This window comes from Cupressus sempervirens, chromosome 3, assembly GCF_028749045.1.
Source record: "Cupressus sempervirens isolate cs-2001-9-10 chromosome 3, ASM2874904v1, whole genome shotgun sequence".
Lineage (NCBI taxonomy): Eukaryota > Viridiplantae > Streptophyta > Pinopsida > Cupressales > Cupressaceae > Cupressus > Cupressus sempervirens.
In genome coordinates, this window is record NC_143120.1 from 59,208,775 (window position 1) to 59,224,294 (window position 15,520).

Sequence of the window (15,520 nt, forward strand, 5' to 3'; positions counted from 1 at the left end):
ATCGTCATTGAAACCAGATGCGTGATCTTAGAATAATGCCAATGGAAGCCATGATTTTTCACCAAACAAGGAGCCCTAGCAACTGCAACGCGAGCATACAAGGAAGCCCATGATATATAAGATTGTAGTCGTAAATTTGCTGAAAATTTTATGATTTACCAATGACAAAGTATCATAATTTGTAGCTCTGAGCTTGAAATGAAAAATGTGATTTGCAGACATAATCTTCTAAAAACTCTAGCCAAAAACTAGGTATTTTTGAAGCAGATATGTCAGGAATCATTTCAAAAATAATCATCCAAAAATTTCAATTAATAAATTATTATTTTGGATGAAAAAAAACCAATCATGCTTTGATACCATATTACAAAGTAATTGGTAAAATAGTTGCTCGTTATTAACAAAGACTGAGAGGTCTATATATACAAAAGAATAAAGCAATATTTCCTTCGGAAATGATCATAAAGAATAGGAACATTCTATTCTAGCTAAAAGAAAGTTACAGAAAGCTAAGAAACATTCTAATATTTACAATAGATAATTATTAACTAATAATAGAAGCTTATCTATTATCATAATATTAATTAGTTCATTTCTCTTAGATAAGTTATCCTAAATTGTTTAGTGAGAACAATTCTAAAGCAATTTGGACAATGGGTTCAGTTATCTTCCTTTCAACTCCTAACAGTGTTGGAATCTTCTAGCAGAGATTCAACTTCTACAGGGACTCATGTATTGATTGTATTTAGTTGGGTCCTGACAGGGTCATATCATTACACAAAAAAAATTTATATTAGTACATCATCTTGTGGCATCATTCCCACCAAGATTTTCCCTCTGATCAAGAGTTTTCCTAGTTAACATATCTTTGTCAAATTGCATGTTTGTTATCTTGTGGTTGCTATATTTTCTAATTACATGTTTCTGAATTGTTAAAGTTGATAAAAGTTGAAGGTATATAAATGATTCACCCCACCTCAACCCCATCACCCCCTCACCCTTCTCAGTTGTATTGATAGACTTTACTTTCTAACAGTTATGTCCACAATAAAAAGGAACATAACCATGAACATTGTTTATCATTTAAGTTTTCTTATTCAAGGGAGGATATAATATTTGGCATTTCATCATCCATGTTGAGTTGGTCATGAAACTTGCATCAATATTATTACCATAAGGAGGGTTGAACTGAAATTCATTCTTGGAACAACTTATAAAATCATAGCATTGGTGGTATGCAAACCCTCTATTGTCACACCACATCAACCAAATTAGTGCTAGAAGGAGGGCTTACTCAGGTTCATTCGTGGAACTAACAACTAGTATGAGCTTTCAAGTTACATTTGAGATATGAGATCTATTTAAAGTTGAAAATCTAATAAAAAGGTAAGAATTTTGAATTTGAAAAAAAAATGTGAAAAACCAAAAAATCAAAACAAAAAAAAGGCTTCTCAATTGATGAGCAATAATTTCATGGTCAGGGCATTTCTCAAGTCAACATGTCTTGATTTTGGAAAGCTTTCAGTGCACAATTACATCCATGAAGTTTGTCTAAACTTGCATCACCAAGAAAGTGTATGATTCATGGGACAATTAAGAATGAGGAGCTGAATTATTTTGACTTTTTTGTCAAGAGTAGAGTTGGTATTACAAGGAAAGATATTCTTTTGGGATATCCTCAAACCACTCCCATTTGTTAAATCCAATGATACAACTTGTTGGTGTTTTTACACTATTAAGCAACAAAATACTTAACACCAAGATAATAAAAATCACAATAACCTAAGGATTAGCTATTTCCCATAAACAGTTATTTGTTCTTCAGATCTGGACCTAACTTCAACAAAATCATAAAAGATTTTCTACTCTTTTGGCTATGCAAAACCAAGGCGGGTGCACCTAAGGGATAAAAGATTTTTCAACCTAATACTACACACACATTTCACTCATTTCATGACATTTTTAACAATACACATCCCTTATAGTAGATTGGTCACAATTCTTCTTAGATTTATAGGTAACTCTAGACAATAGTAGCTAACTAAGACTTAGAAGTTAAATGTAAACAAGTGTTGACCAGCTTTGACATTCTTCAAACATTAAAGTAAAATTGGTTTGATTTTAAGCTTGATACTTATTCATGGTTTCTCCATCTATAGACTGAATTAATAGATCAATGCCTCATCCATTGGAAATCTAAGTCTATCCAATTTTGAGACCTAATTGATAGCATTACAATCAATATTATCAGCAATTCCCACTGAAACTCATTCTTACACACATCCTTTCTACTACCATGGAAATTCTATCAACTTCATTGAAGCATTTACTTAATTCATTGAATTAAAAGCAATAGTGAAATGACATACAACTTAATTTAATTGCATTCAATTGAACAAGCTTTGCTCATACAATTTCAAGATAACCAGGTAATAAAAATGAAGACAAAATTCACGAAGAAAAGATATGGGGACAGTTCATCTTTGTATTAATTTCCTTTGAAAAATCTATAACAAATGTAATAGAACTCAAAATAACTCAAGATAAGACATCAAGATCTTGTAACATTAGTGTATTCTCAGACACTTGCAAAGAAAATACATCATAAAGTTTGCATCAAGAAACTGAACCGAACAATACTTAGTAACACTAAAAATGTAAATGACTTGAACCCTTTCTCTAGCCTTGGAATCTCACTTATATAGTATGAGATGCAACAAGCTTCAAGCATAGAGAACTAACAGTTGTTCTTAAAATTAAAAAGATATATAAATTGTTACTATCATAAAGGACAAAAATTTGTGCAACAAAAGGTTTTTCATTATGAATATTCTTTGGTGAGACCACTTTTTGTTGCACCCTTTATTACATTTGTTTGTTGATGAAAAGTTGGTGATTGGCTTTATTGTTGTTGTAGCTCCTTAGAAGATGTAGCCAATGGAATTATTTGTGATGTATCTAGCTTTGCTTGTTGCAAGCTTTACTTCAACTCAAAGCTCCCCATTTATATCATCATGAACTGATAAGACAACAGTTATATCTGATTTCTCTTCTGCCAAGTCACCAATCTGGATTTCTGTGCTTGCAACTGCAATTGGTTGCTCACCTTTGTCCTCTTCTTCTTTTACTGATGTGTCAATAATATGTACTTCATCATGTTCCATATCTTCATCATTAGTTTCAACATGTTCTAACTACTTTGCATCAACAAATTATGCCATCCACTTGTCAAAAAGTGTCATCTAGCCAATCAAATTGTAATATGTCATGTTGCTTCTTCATAACATATTGTGCAACTTTGCCAATTTCAACAAAATCTTGCCTTAAAGAATCAAAGAATAATTGAACTTTTACAATTTCTTCAGTAGTAGTCGCCCAACATGAATTTCCTTTCTCATTTATGACTTTATTCATCCTTAAATAGAATAAGTCATTCAATTCTTGGGCCCATTCCTCTTTATCTTTCAATTTATCCTTTTTGTCTATGGCACATGGGAAGAGTCTAAAAGTAACACTCCTATATTTGTCCAGATAATTAATGATACTCCTTTGTAGCTCAATTCTTTTATCATCAAATTCTTAGAGATCATTGGTAACATCATAAGTCTTTTCTATATGCTCATAGGATAAACTGATGACAGAAAAACATAAAAGAGTAATCTCTCTACTCCTTTTACTCCATTTGTTAACAATTGGCTTCAAGGCATCATCATTTGCCTTTATCTCATCCCATATATTTATTGTCTTTGTTAGTTGCTCATAGAATGAGGGCTACTTTATTTTATTAACTAAATATATAAGAGCTTTTCTTAGCTTATCCTCATATTGTATATCTAGTTCCACATGCAATGCCCATAATTTTCTCTTTTCTTCTTCAAAGTCTTCTGCAATGTAATATTGTGGTATTTGTGGTGTGTCTAGGATTTCAATGAGAGGAGTGGATTTAAAAGGCTCCACTGGTGGGTAGGGATATGTAATTTTAGGCCTACTAGATTGCCCCTAGCATCCCATCAATTTATTTTCAAGTTCAATTCTTTTTTGAACTTCTTTATTGTAAGCAGCCAAGACTTTCTCATAATTTTCTTGTAACTCTAACCTTTCTCTTGTGTCTCTCTGAGTTGTAGATAGGGTGAGGTTGGCTGATCCAACACCTAGCTCTACGGCCTCTTCAATGGTGGTTTCTTCAACCCTTTTTACAAGGTTTCCCATCAAGCCAATATCATCAAGCTGGGAAGAGCCAATCCTGGATCCTTTTCTCATTGACCAAATGACCAATGCAGCATGATCCTCACTAAACTTAGTACCTTTCATTTCTTCCTTCCCCTTTTCTTCTACACTCAATTTATTTGTAACAGAATTGAAGACCATGGCATCTGCAATATCCCAATTAGGTAGCAGCAAAACACTAGATGCTTTTATCATTTGTCTCCCTTCTTCAGGGGTCAAGCTCTTGAATTCTTGCATCATCTCTTCTTTGATTTGGTTTTGCACATCTGCCTCTTCCATCTCTAGATGCTCTGTTTTCAATTTTCTGCATCTTTCCTCAAACATTCCAATGTTTGTTCTCCAAGCAAATTGGTAAAAGGCTCTAAATTTGATAAAATTATCATCAGAGATAAATTCATGGCAAGCTTGTTCCATAAGAGGGTCTAACTCCCTTCCTTTGTAATCTGCCATAGTTAACTCAAGGCTTGGCATTGGAGGTTCCTGAGGATTTCCCTCTTCTAATTCTGATGAAGTAATAAAAACTCCCCCTTGGGATCCCAACTACTCCACTTGCTCCCTAGTGAGTTGTTCATCTCCTATTTGTAATGGGGACTGAGTGAGTGAATATTCCTCAATTTGAGGTGCTTGTTCCTTTTCCACTCTTTGCCTCTTGGGCGTGGGCTCATCTAGTCTCTCCTCAAGGACAACACTAGTTGATCCCATTATTCGTCTTCCCTTATCTACAGTGGCTTTTTTGTTCTGAACTACACTATAACCAGGTCTCCTTTGAACAATTATCTGCCTTGATCCTAGGCCTTTTCTAGGAAAGAATTAATAAAGAATAATTTTTCCTCATTCATAACTTCCATAATTTCAAGAAAAGTATTCATGAGTTTATTCAACTTGTCTACCTATGATTTTGCATCATTTAGAGGCTTATACTCTTTATCAAAACAATGAATGAATTCCAAAACTCTAGAATAGACCCTCCACTTTTCCTTTTTGATCTCTTGCTCTTGTAGAGAGAACTCATTTCTTATTATATCTTAGGAAAATATGATTCATGGTCTTTTGCACCAATTGTAGCTCTCTTTCTGAATATTTTTGCAAATCCCTCACTATCGCAAAAATGAAGATGAAATACTGCCATCTTGTACTAGTCCAAGAATTTATACAAGAATACCCAACCAACCTTAGTGATAACAAAATGATAAGCCACAGTACAAGTGGGGAAAAGTGGGCCTCTAGATCTACCAACCAATTGAGTTTCTTCCAACCCACCTATCTACCATAGCATTTCAGTTATCCCTACCTTCAGAGGTACCTAGTAGGGCAATACATGGGGGGTCCCTTGAAAACCATATACCCTAAAAATTGTAGAATCAGGGTAAGTTATGATATCAGCCCAATCGTGGGATACTTTCAAATCAGAAGGATTATCCATAGGTCTGATAAAATCCACCAGTGCTTGGGGATTCTAGGATTATCCCTTAATATAAGGCATCTTAATCTAGATGCAAAATACTTATCAAACCTAACAAAACTAGCCTCCTCCGCATCCCAGGTCATGTCTACACTCCACAACTGGATTGGCAGAGCCTTTTCATCATACTCTCGATTCAAGACCATCTCCTTTTCAAAATATGTAACCCCTTTAAATAAGAACATGTGCATCAACAGTGAATAATGGCCAAAAGTCTTTTCCACATTGCCCTTTGCAATTCCAACTAATCCTATGTGGATCGCTTTTGCTATATAGGATGCAAAGTCAAAAATAATATCCACATCAAAAGAAGAGATCTGAGTCATCATATACATAAATTTTATTGGTACAAAATTTTGTTCATCCTTGCCAAAAACCCTACACAAAATCATATATATTTCTATGGCCCTAGAAGTGAAAAATTCCTTCTTAAAAGGCTCTTTAGTAGACGTTGTAACCAATGAAAAATTTCCAATTGAGCCCAAGTGTGCCCTCAGTGCACCCTGCCTAACCTTATACCTTTTAGACAAGTATTCTTTTTCCAATCCTAGTAGGTCAATGGTTTCATGATAATCTGAAAGTGGTTCCAAACCAAAAACCTCTCGAATTTCTTCAACAATTATTCTTACCAGGCATTTCCCATCTATTCTTCTTACTATCCTAACTGTTGGGTCATAATTTTGTGCAATAGCTATGAGTAGGTTAGAGTCCATGAAAACACCAATGACCACTAGTTTTCCCAGATCAAAATTCCAGATATTGCCATGGGAAGCAAATAGTTTTCTTTTTGAAAACCACTTCGTAAAAAGGTAAAGCCTTGTTTTGGGAGTGGTAGCATCCCTGACCCAATTTCCTTTGTCATACAAGCCATCTACAATTTTGAGCCTAGGGTTCACAACAATTAAATTTTTAACCTAGGCTGACTCAATCGTGGATTCAAGCAATTGTTCAAGAAAGTCATCATGGATATTTCTACTTGCGTAGTCTACCTTTCCCAAAAAGACTTTCTTTGAAGGCATGTTTACTAATGATGTAGAATACCAGAATTCTTTAATGTCTAATGGATCAAGATACTTACTTCGATGTTCGCTACCTTTTACTGAAATTCTTCAACATACGGTGGATACTGGAAATTCTTTTGCACTCTAATCTCGTGAGAAAAAGCTTTCAACAGGCTCTTAGCTCTCTGAGAATCTGAAGTCTATTTGCATAGAGAACTAGTGAAATCTTAGCAATATATCCCTAGTTCTACTTTGCACAAGGAGCCTTAATTTTCATAAATAGGTTGTAAGGAACACACAGTGGCATCACCTTCTAAATTTGAAAACAAGTTGTCGATTTCAAAAAAATCCGATGATCCAGGAATAAGATTGTTAATGACTCAGTTTCAATCATCCAGGTCTGCAGTCAACCCAATCAAAATTCTCCAGATAGGCCTTTCTTTCCACTGTTGGCAAGTTTTACTAGACCCACTGACGCTTTTGGACACGTGTCACACTCTCGCTATGTCGCTATGCATAAACATCGAGCAACTCTTGTATGCGACATAGCGACCATCGTTGATGCAACTTTGATCAGACGATGCACATTTCACGATTATTTTATTGCAACTGTGGTGGTTCCTTTTGTCTTTCCTTTGCTCGCCATGTCTTGTACACTAAAGATCGAGTAAGTTTCTATAGTGATATGGCAACCACTGTCGATCTGGGAAGATCTGATGGCTCCAATTAACACGTATCTTATTCTGAGTGTGAATCTATGTGGCACATGACATAACACCACCTTGACATGCTAGCAGAGTTCTTTATGATGTCTAGTTTCTATGGCACTGTCTTTTAATCAAGTCCCAACGCATTCTAATTTCACGGGGGGTCGCCATGTCGCGTCTGGTGAAGTTCTCATATTTTTCGGTAGCGACATAGCGACCACCATAAACTTCACAAAAATCTAGTGTCATGAAATAATTGGCATGTTCTTTCCATGGTACATCCTTTACTGTGCCTAACACTTCTAACATCCCATCATGTTAACACGGCTCAGTAATGATAAACAAAATTTACGGCACCCGTATTTAGTTTTGGCCCCGCCGTGTTTCTCTTTTGCGGGAGGTCGCCATGTCACAATCGGTAAAAATCTTGCGATTCCTGATGGTGACATAGCGACCATTGTTGATCTTAAAAGATTTGATAGCATAGGCAGAGCACATTAAAACCATGCTAATATTTAATTGGGTCCAAGAGGCATAGTACTTTCTTGGTCGCCATGTCGCATGTTATAAAATGAACGCAAATTTTTATAGTGACAACATGACTATCGTAGATCTTAAAAAGATCTAACAGTAAGGAATATTTCAAGAGATTATGAAGCAAAAATGAAAATTCTTTAAAAGGTTTCCGAAAAATATACTTTTTAAAAGTGATTTTTCCCACTTGATTTATAAGGTAAAGGCATACGACCAGAAGGGCTTGCTTAGGGCACAGATTTTGTTTAATTAGGGTTTTTCTTAGGGTTAATCAATTTAGAAAAAATCAAACCCTAATTTGCATATAAAAACCAAGAACACTCTCAGTTAAATATACTCTTAAAACATGAGGTAAAAACATGACCAACACAACCAACATGTTTTCAAATGATTTCAAGGAAATAATCAAGAAGGGATTAGGTGAAAAAGAATCATGTTAGAAAGTATGTTTCTCTCTTATTTGTGTTGACTACACAATGTGTCACATTCAAAATTCCCTTGTTTACCATGCCCAAACACCATCAAGAAAACCAAGCACGAGATGGGAGGGTTTGATCTAGAGCAACCAAGTACAAACAAGATTTGGTGTGCATGCCTTGAACAAATGAGTTTGGCATCAAAGGAATGTGACAAGGATAGCATTTAGTGCTCAAATTGGACATTGAAATAGAAGAAAGTTGCATTACCATCCCAAGGATAAGAAAACAAGCTATTTGAAGACAAGAAAATTGAGCTCAATGGCCAAGGTACTCATGTGGATAATGAGATTGCATGTATTATATTGCAAGAGGAATGTCTTGGAAAGAAAATCAAGGAAGCAATAGAAGATATTCAAAGAAGTGAAATGATAACAAGTGAAGATAACCATTTGCAAACACTTGAGGATGAAAGATTAAAAGTGATTGTACTGAAAGAAGATCAGAGATTTCAAGTAGAACATTTATCACAACAAAGAGAAGGTGATTTTAGTATACCTCAAGATAATGAAATCCTTGACAAATTGTCATTTGTGCTACAAAAGAAAATCCTCAAAAATGAATTGCAAGAAGTCGCAAGCATCCTTATAGAAGAAGAGAATGAAGTGGACATAATGAACACAAATCTACAAGTTATCATAGATGAATCATATGACGAGAAATTTGAGGGGACGCTACAAGACCCACAATGTTTCTTGAGGAGGCATTAAAAGATCTCATGGAAGAAGTACAAGAGCAATCATTACCAAAGATGTCTAAAGATAGACAAGTAGCGGTGAGGGGCATGATTCATTGTCAACTTCGACATCCTAATGCATTACCACTTGAGATTTTACTAGATACTCTCATAGAGATATTTGAAGATTCACCCATTAGTGAATCCTGAATATTTTAAGATGTGCCTAATAAATCTCTAGCCATGCCACAAAAGTAAAGTCCAAATAAAGAATTGCAATATGTCCCTAAAGAAGACTCGATCGGAAATTTCATGTTAGATGGTGGAATTTCATGCATCCTTGATGAGAATATGCAAAATGTGTAATGAACTAAATGTTCCTAAGAAAGAAAAGGATATAGAGCAATTTAGGGGGGGTGTTATGAGTTAATGTTGTATTTGAATAAAAGCGAGAGGAGATATTTGAGAATGATTTCATCAAAGAATCCTTAATTTTTGAAGGCATGCTTACCAAGTTACACAAGGATGAATGGTTTGTGCTACACAAGGAAAAGCAAGCAGAAAAGATTCTCCATTGACCTAAATCTAATTGATCTTCGATTACGAGTACAATGATGATGTAAGTGGAATGGTACACCATTAACTTCGACCTCGTGATCAACAAGAATTTGAACAACAATCCACATTTGAAGGCGAAGCACGCTAGATTGTCTACTTTCATGCTCTTAGTTTTAAAGGTTATCATTTTGATTATGGTAATTTAGGAAAGAAAACTTTGATTTGAATGGATCATGGATGAAATGAATTACTTCAATTGTTGATTTTATATGATAAATTTCTTGAGTCTAAATATGAGGTGATAAAAAAATTCTCAAAATACAAGGATGAATTTGCAATATTAAGAACCATCACCAATGCCTTGTAATCATTAAACATTTTGACAAACTGTGTCAAGACATGTATATATGTAGGTCTCTTAAGTTTTTTCCGGTCAAGTGTCTTGTACATAGAGTAGTTTCATCTTGAACAATTTGGTTCCAAAAGTTAAGTCAAGTTCTCTTTCCATTTGTTTCAATTTAGACATTTTATCAAGCTCCATTGTCAAATTTCCTTGAGTGAGTTGGCTTAGGGTTGTTAAGAGGCTTGGTTATAGTTGTTAGTTTTAGTTGTTGGCTGGTTCTAGCTTAGTTATTTTCTTTCTTTAGTTGTTTTAGTTTAGTTTTCTTTATAGCATTAGTTTGTAGATCCACATTGAGACATTTGACCCAAGAAGTTTAGTCACCTACAGGTTTTTTCTATTGTGCTTGAGGTGTTCCTTCTTTGGTTAGTTTAGTTTCGGAGATCCCAATCTATGAGAAAGGCTATGAATTACACAATACATTTTGGTATTCTCCCAATAGATTTGTTCTGTTTGCTTTCTAGATATCTCTCTATGAGATTCTCATGAATTGGAGATAGTTCTTAATTGCCTTATCATTTGATTAGGATTTGTCCTCAATTTGCATGCAGTCGTCCATTGTGCTTTAAATGCCCGAGTCATTTAATCACTATATCTTACATACTTATTTGCATTGATCCATTGGCGTTACTAGGAGAAGTTGTGGCTAGTGAAAAATCATAACTCCTGCTTTAACACCACTATAATTTTGTAATGTGCCTTTTTATCTAGTTTAAGACACTACTTGAATTTCTAAAATTCTATAACTATAACTCAAATTGTTGATAACAAAATGATTATTTGATACCTCAAATTATAATGAGAAATAACTAATATTAAATGTGATTAATTCTAAATGCATACCCTACCAATATATGAGGATATTTGTATAACAATAATCACAATGTATATGGGTTCTATCTGATATTGTGATGAAATACATGCTCAATAACCTGAAATGTTGTCTCTGATATATGCAATTGATCCATGATATGCAAGTTGTTTGATATAATGGCAATGTTGTCTCTAATGGACAATGAATGACATGCAATGTAGATGTTGTCTAGTACAATAGCAATGTTGCATTGCACAGGCTGCATCTAATTATCTTTATCTCTATGTGTTGCACAATGGAAGTCTTCTCTGATATATCTTTATATGATTATGCTTTTGAGATAATGTTGTCTCTGATATGCAAATAAATATTTGCACCAATGATTGCTTCCAGAAATTAGCTGCTCTAAAGAGAGCAACCCACAAGGGCTAATATATTTTATATTCTGAATTTTATAATTGATGATTCTTGCAATGATATGATTCTATATACATGTTACATCCATTGAAGAGGCACGATGGAATAGTCACCTTGCAACATAATCATAACAATAACAAAGAGTCACCACTAGTCATCACAATAATCAAAATGCTTATTGTGGTGATTGGCAATAATCATATGTCAATTACGGATTGCTGATACAAGCCCAATTATGAGAATCGGCTAAGTGTGGAAACATACAATACTTCAACGACAAGTGAGATTAATGTATGGGACGGCTAAGTATGGAAGCACACGATAATGCAATGTCAAGTTTGATTAATATGATGATCGGCTAGTATGGAAACACATGATAATGCAATGTGATTATGGTATGAATCAATGCAGTTATGATTTATGATGTAGACACAATTATGCAGTGATAATGCAATGCGATTATTATCAAGGCAATGATGAGGCAACAATGTAATTCTATATGCAAGCTAATGCGATAATGAGAAGGCATGATCATACAATTACATTAATATGGATGTATTTGTGTATGTCATGGTTATACATCTATTGTATATGTATGTATGACAACGACAACTGTTATGCATGTGATGAACTGTATGATTCTGTCATTAATGGATGCATGTATTTTGATGCCATTTGCATATGTAATTTACTAACTAAATGCAATACACAACATGATAGTGATCACTTGATGATGGTTTCCACAGACAATCATCAATTGATCAATCCATCATATAGCTCACTAGATATGGTGGTGTTTACAAGTGATCATATTTGGTCACTTGTAGATATCATCATAGCTATGTCGTCTACATGGTGGATGGATGCCTTGGTGATGGCCAAGATCTATCTATCATAAGACTATTTCTCTACTACGTGAAAATGCAGATTATGTACAAAGACAAGGCATGCTCCTTCCCTGCCAACTTATGTGCATTTCAAAAATACTGGGACATCATAATCTCCCCTCCTTCAAAATACTTGCCCACAAGCATTTGACGTTTCTGATATGACAAGAAGCATCCTGTATATGATACATATTTAGAATCTTCCAATTTTTTTCTAAATCATCTCAATCTTTGGTTGATGTGGTGTTTCTTTATTTGTAGGAAGAGGATCTCCTTGAGTTTAGAAAAGGTGTTGCCTTGTCTTAGTTTGTTGAGGATGTCCTTTAGTGAGCGAAAGGATAGTGAGACTTCCTTAGTTTGGGGACTTAATGTTTTATCATCTTGTAACCCATATAAGATGTGTTTCTTGTCTTGATCCTTGAATTTGAAAGTTTGGTGGTTAACATCTTGCTTGAAAGGCCCTATATGTTTCAACTTTCATCCAAGGGAGTCCAAGTATTAATTCAATGCTTCCTTGATTGAGAATGTGTAACTTGTTTGTATAAGAGCAGTCTTCCATCTTCAAGGTAAGTTTAGGGATTATGGTGTCACTTCAAATGGATGTGCCACATTTGCTAATTTTATGTTAATATGTCTATGTATGTATCCAAGTATACAATGGTGATTAACCCAATTTTGGCTAATGAAGTTATGTATAGAGCCAATATCTAAGAGTACTTTTATGTCTTCCCCACCAATTTGTCCATTAATTTGGAATGTGTTATGAGAAGATCCTTCCAAGCTGGCTAAAAATCCTCCTTCATCTGAATCTTCTTCATAGCTTTCTTTGTTGATAGGTTGTTTATCGGATTCCTCTTTGATCTGGAAGACATGATTGTGTAGATCATATTATTTTTGAGCTCAAAGAGGAGTTTTTGTGTGGTTTTATCACAACCCTTAATCTTGAGGTTCTCTTCCTGCCTCTGATAGTGCTTTCTTTGATGACTTCTCCCTTTAAATGAGAGTGGAAGTATGCCCTCAAATGGATCTTCAGCTCCCCACCTTCTTGTGGTTGTCTTTTAAATTATTGGGGATTCGACTGAATGGAATAATTCAGATTTTGTTTCCTTAGAAGTGATAGAGTTTTCCTTCGGGAGGAAGGATGGTATTATGCATTTGCCAAATTCATGGTATTCCTTGCACATGATCCTTGAGAGGAGGGGTTTCCTTATATGTCTTTTCAGGGTACTTGTTGGCTCCTTTGTAACTGCTTCTGTGGAAAATGTGTTGGGTTGTATCTTGGAATTCATCATAGCTGTTTGATATTTTATTCTTAGCTCTATGTATTCATTGAGAGAAAGTTTGATTTTTACGTTACTGTTCTCGTAATTTCTTTTGAACTGTTCTTGTAGATTAAAAAATCTGATTGCTTGGGTGAATTGGATGGGGGTGTAAAGGTGGGGATGCCTGGTGGATAGTATTTGCTTAGACAATTTGGTGTCTTCATTGTTTGGTTACTTTTGGAAGTTGGTTTTATGGCGACCTGTGTTAAAGCTTCAATAAGCTAGTTCATGGAATATTGGATCTTCTTTAGCAAATTAGGAATGTGTCTAGTTTGTTGCTAATTCTTTCTTCATTGCCCATTGTATGATGCAGAAAGGGTGACTCTGATACGAGTTTGTAATGTCCCTTTTTATCTAGTTTGAGACACTACTTGAATTTCCACATTTCTGTAACTCAAAATTGCCAATAACAAAATGACTACTTGATGCCCAAATTACAATGAGACGTAACTGGTAGTAAATAATTATTAATTCCAAATGCATATGCTGCCAAAATAAGAGGATAATTGTATAACAATAAACACAAGGGAAGGGTTGTATCTGATATTGCAATGAAATACATGCTTAATAACTTGAGATGGTGTGTGTGTGATATATACAATAGATCCACACTGAATGCAGGTTGTTTGATATAACAACAATGTTGTCTTTGATGTACAATGAATGACATGCAACATGAGGTTGTCTGGTACAATAACAATTATATATTGCATAGGTTGTATCTGATTTATCTTTATCTCTATGCACTGAACAATGAAAGCCATCTCTATTATATCTTTATATGATTATGCTTCTGAGATGTTCTCTCTGATATGCAGATAAATACTTGCACAGTTTCTTGTTTCTAGCAATTGACTGCTCTAACACAGCAATCCACAGGGGATTGGTAGAGTGGAGTTGCCATTACACCAAAAGACCAATCTGGCAATGCCCAATACAACTGATGGAATTATTGTCATTGATGTCAAAGGGTTCAATAAACAAAACTACAATTGTAATCAATATCATAAGTACGAAGAAGAAGTTGTAATTGAAGTCAAATATAAGGAATTGATGAGCAATGGAAAATATAAGTATTACCATTTTCTATATCCAAAGAAGTAACTAATGAATCAGTTGAGGTAAGAAGGATACAAGAAAACAGTAGCATATATAGGGATTCCAAGCCTAAGATCTGCATATAAGTCCAGCAATATAAGTCATCTTGACAGTACTTATTGGAAGACTCTTCAATGAGAAAATTAAGCTATCATAACCATGAAGACCATAGTGGCCAATGAAGATGCAATGTCTATTAAATCTGAAGTCTCTAGTATAGGCAGTGACAGAAGATAATATGGATATGAATTATTATTAAACTAATTGAGGAAGCCCGATAGAAGCTTGATCAAAGATGAAAGCTATATTGAGTCTGACAATGCTATTTGGACAGTTCACAAACTGAACAGTGAGAGTTGAAAAGAGAGATGGCAATGAGTTAGTGCTGGAGATACAGAGGTCATTTGCAGTGAAGTTGGAAGTCAAAAAGGAAAGAAACACATCCACATCAGATACACTACAAAGGATATTTTGCAGGAAATCATCAAGGTGTTTGTTATCTTTAATGATGCAAATAAAGGTATGGGAAATGCAATTTAATAAGGTGTGATTAAACATGGTAGCATGGGAGGCTGAAGTAAGAGTATTTAAGTAATGCATAGGAAGAATCGAGCATAGTTTTGGACAAACATATTGAAGGTATATATTGGCATGTTTAACTGAAACATTCAGAGCAATTTCAGACAATGATAAGAATGTCATTATACCATTATTAATACAAAGCAATGAATCATAAATCATATAAAAATAAAAAATAAAACATTGAGAATATGTATAACATCACCACAAGAGTAGAAATTGGAGTATAGAAGATAATGAGAATATGCAAACAGTACAAGCCAGTCATATATTATGAACTGCAAGGAAGTATAGGAGTTTTGAAGATTAAAGGCCATATAAAAGAGGAAAACTTCATATTGTGCGAGATATGAAACGTGCGA

General features: G+C 34.6%; 1 long non-coding RNA gene across 1 annotated transcript; it reads right to left on the reverse strand.

Moving 5' to 3' along the window:
• Positions 1-13,915: 13,915 nt before the first annotated feature.
• On the reverse strand, positions 13,916-14,743 carry LOC149564769 (uncharacterized). The gene is made up of 2 exons (XR_016361932.1): positions 14,562-14,743; positions 13,916-14,402 (listed from the first exon to the last, which is right to left on the reverse strand). It is a non-coding gene; the product is annotated as an uncharacterized LOC149564769 (long non-coding RNA).
• Between the last annotated feature and the right edge of the window lie 777 nt (positions 14,744-15,520).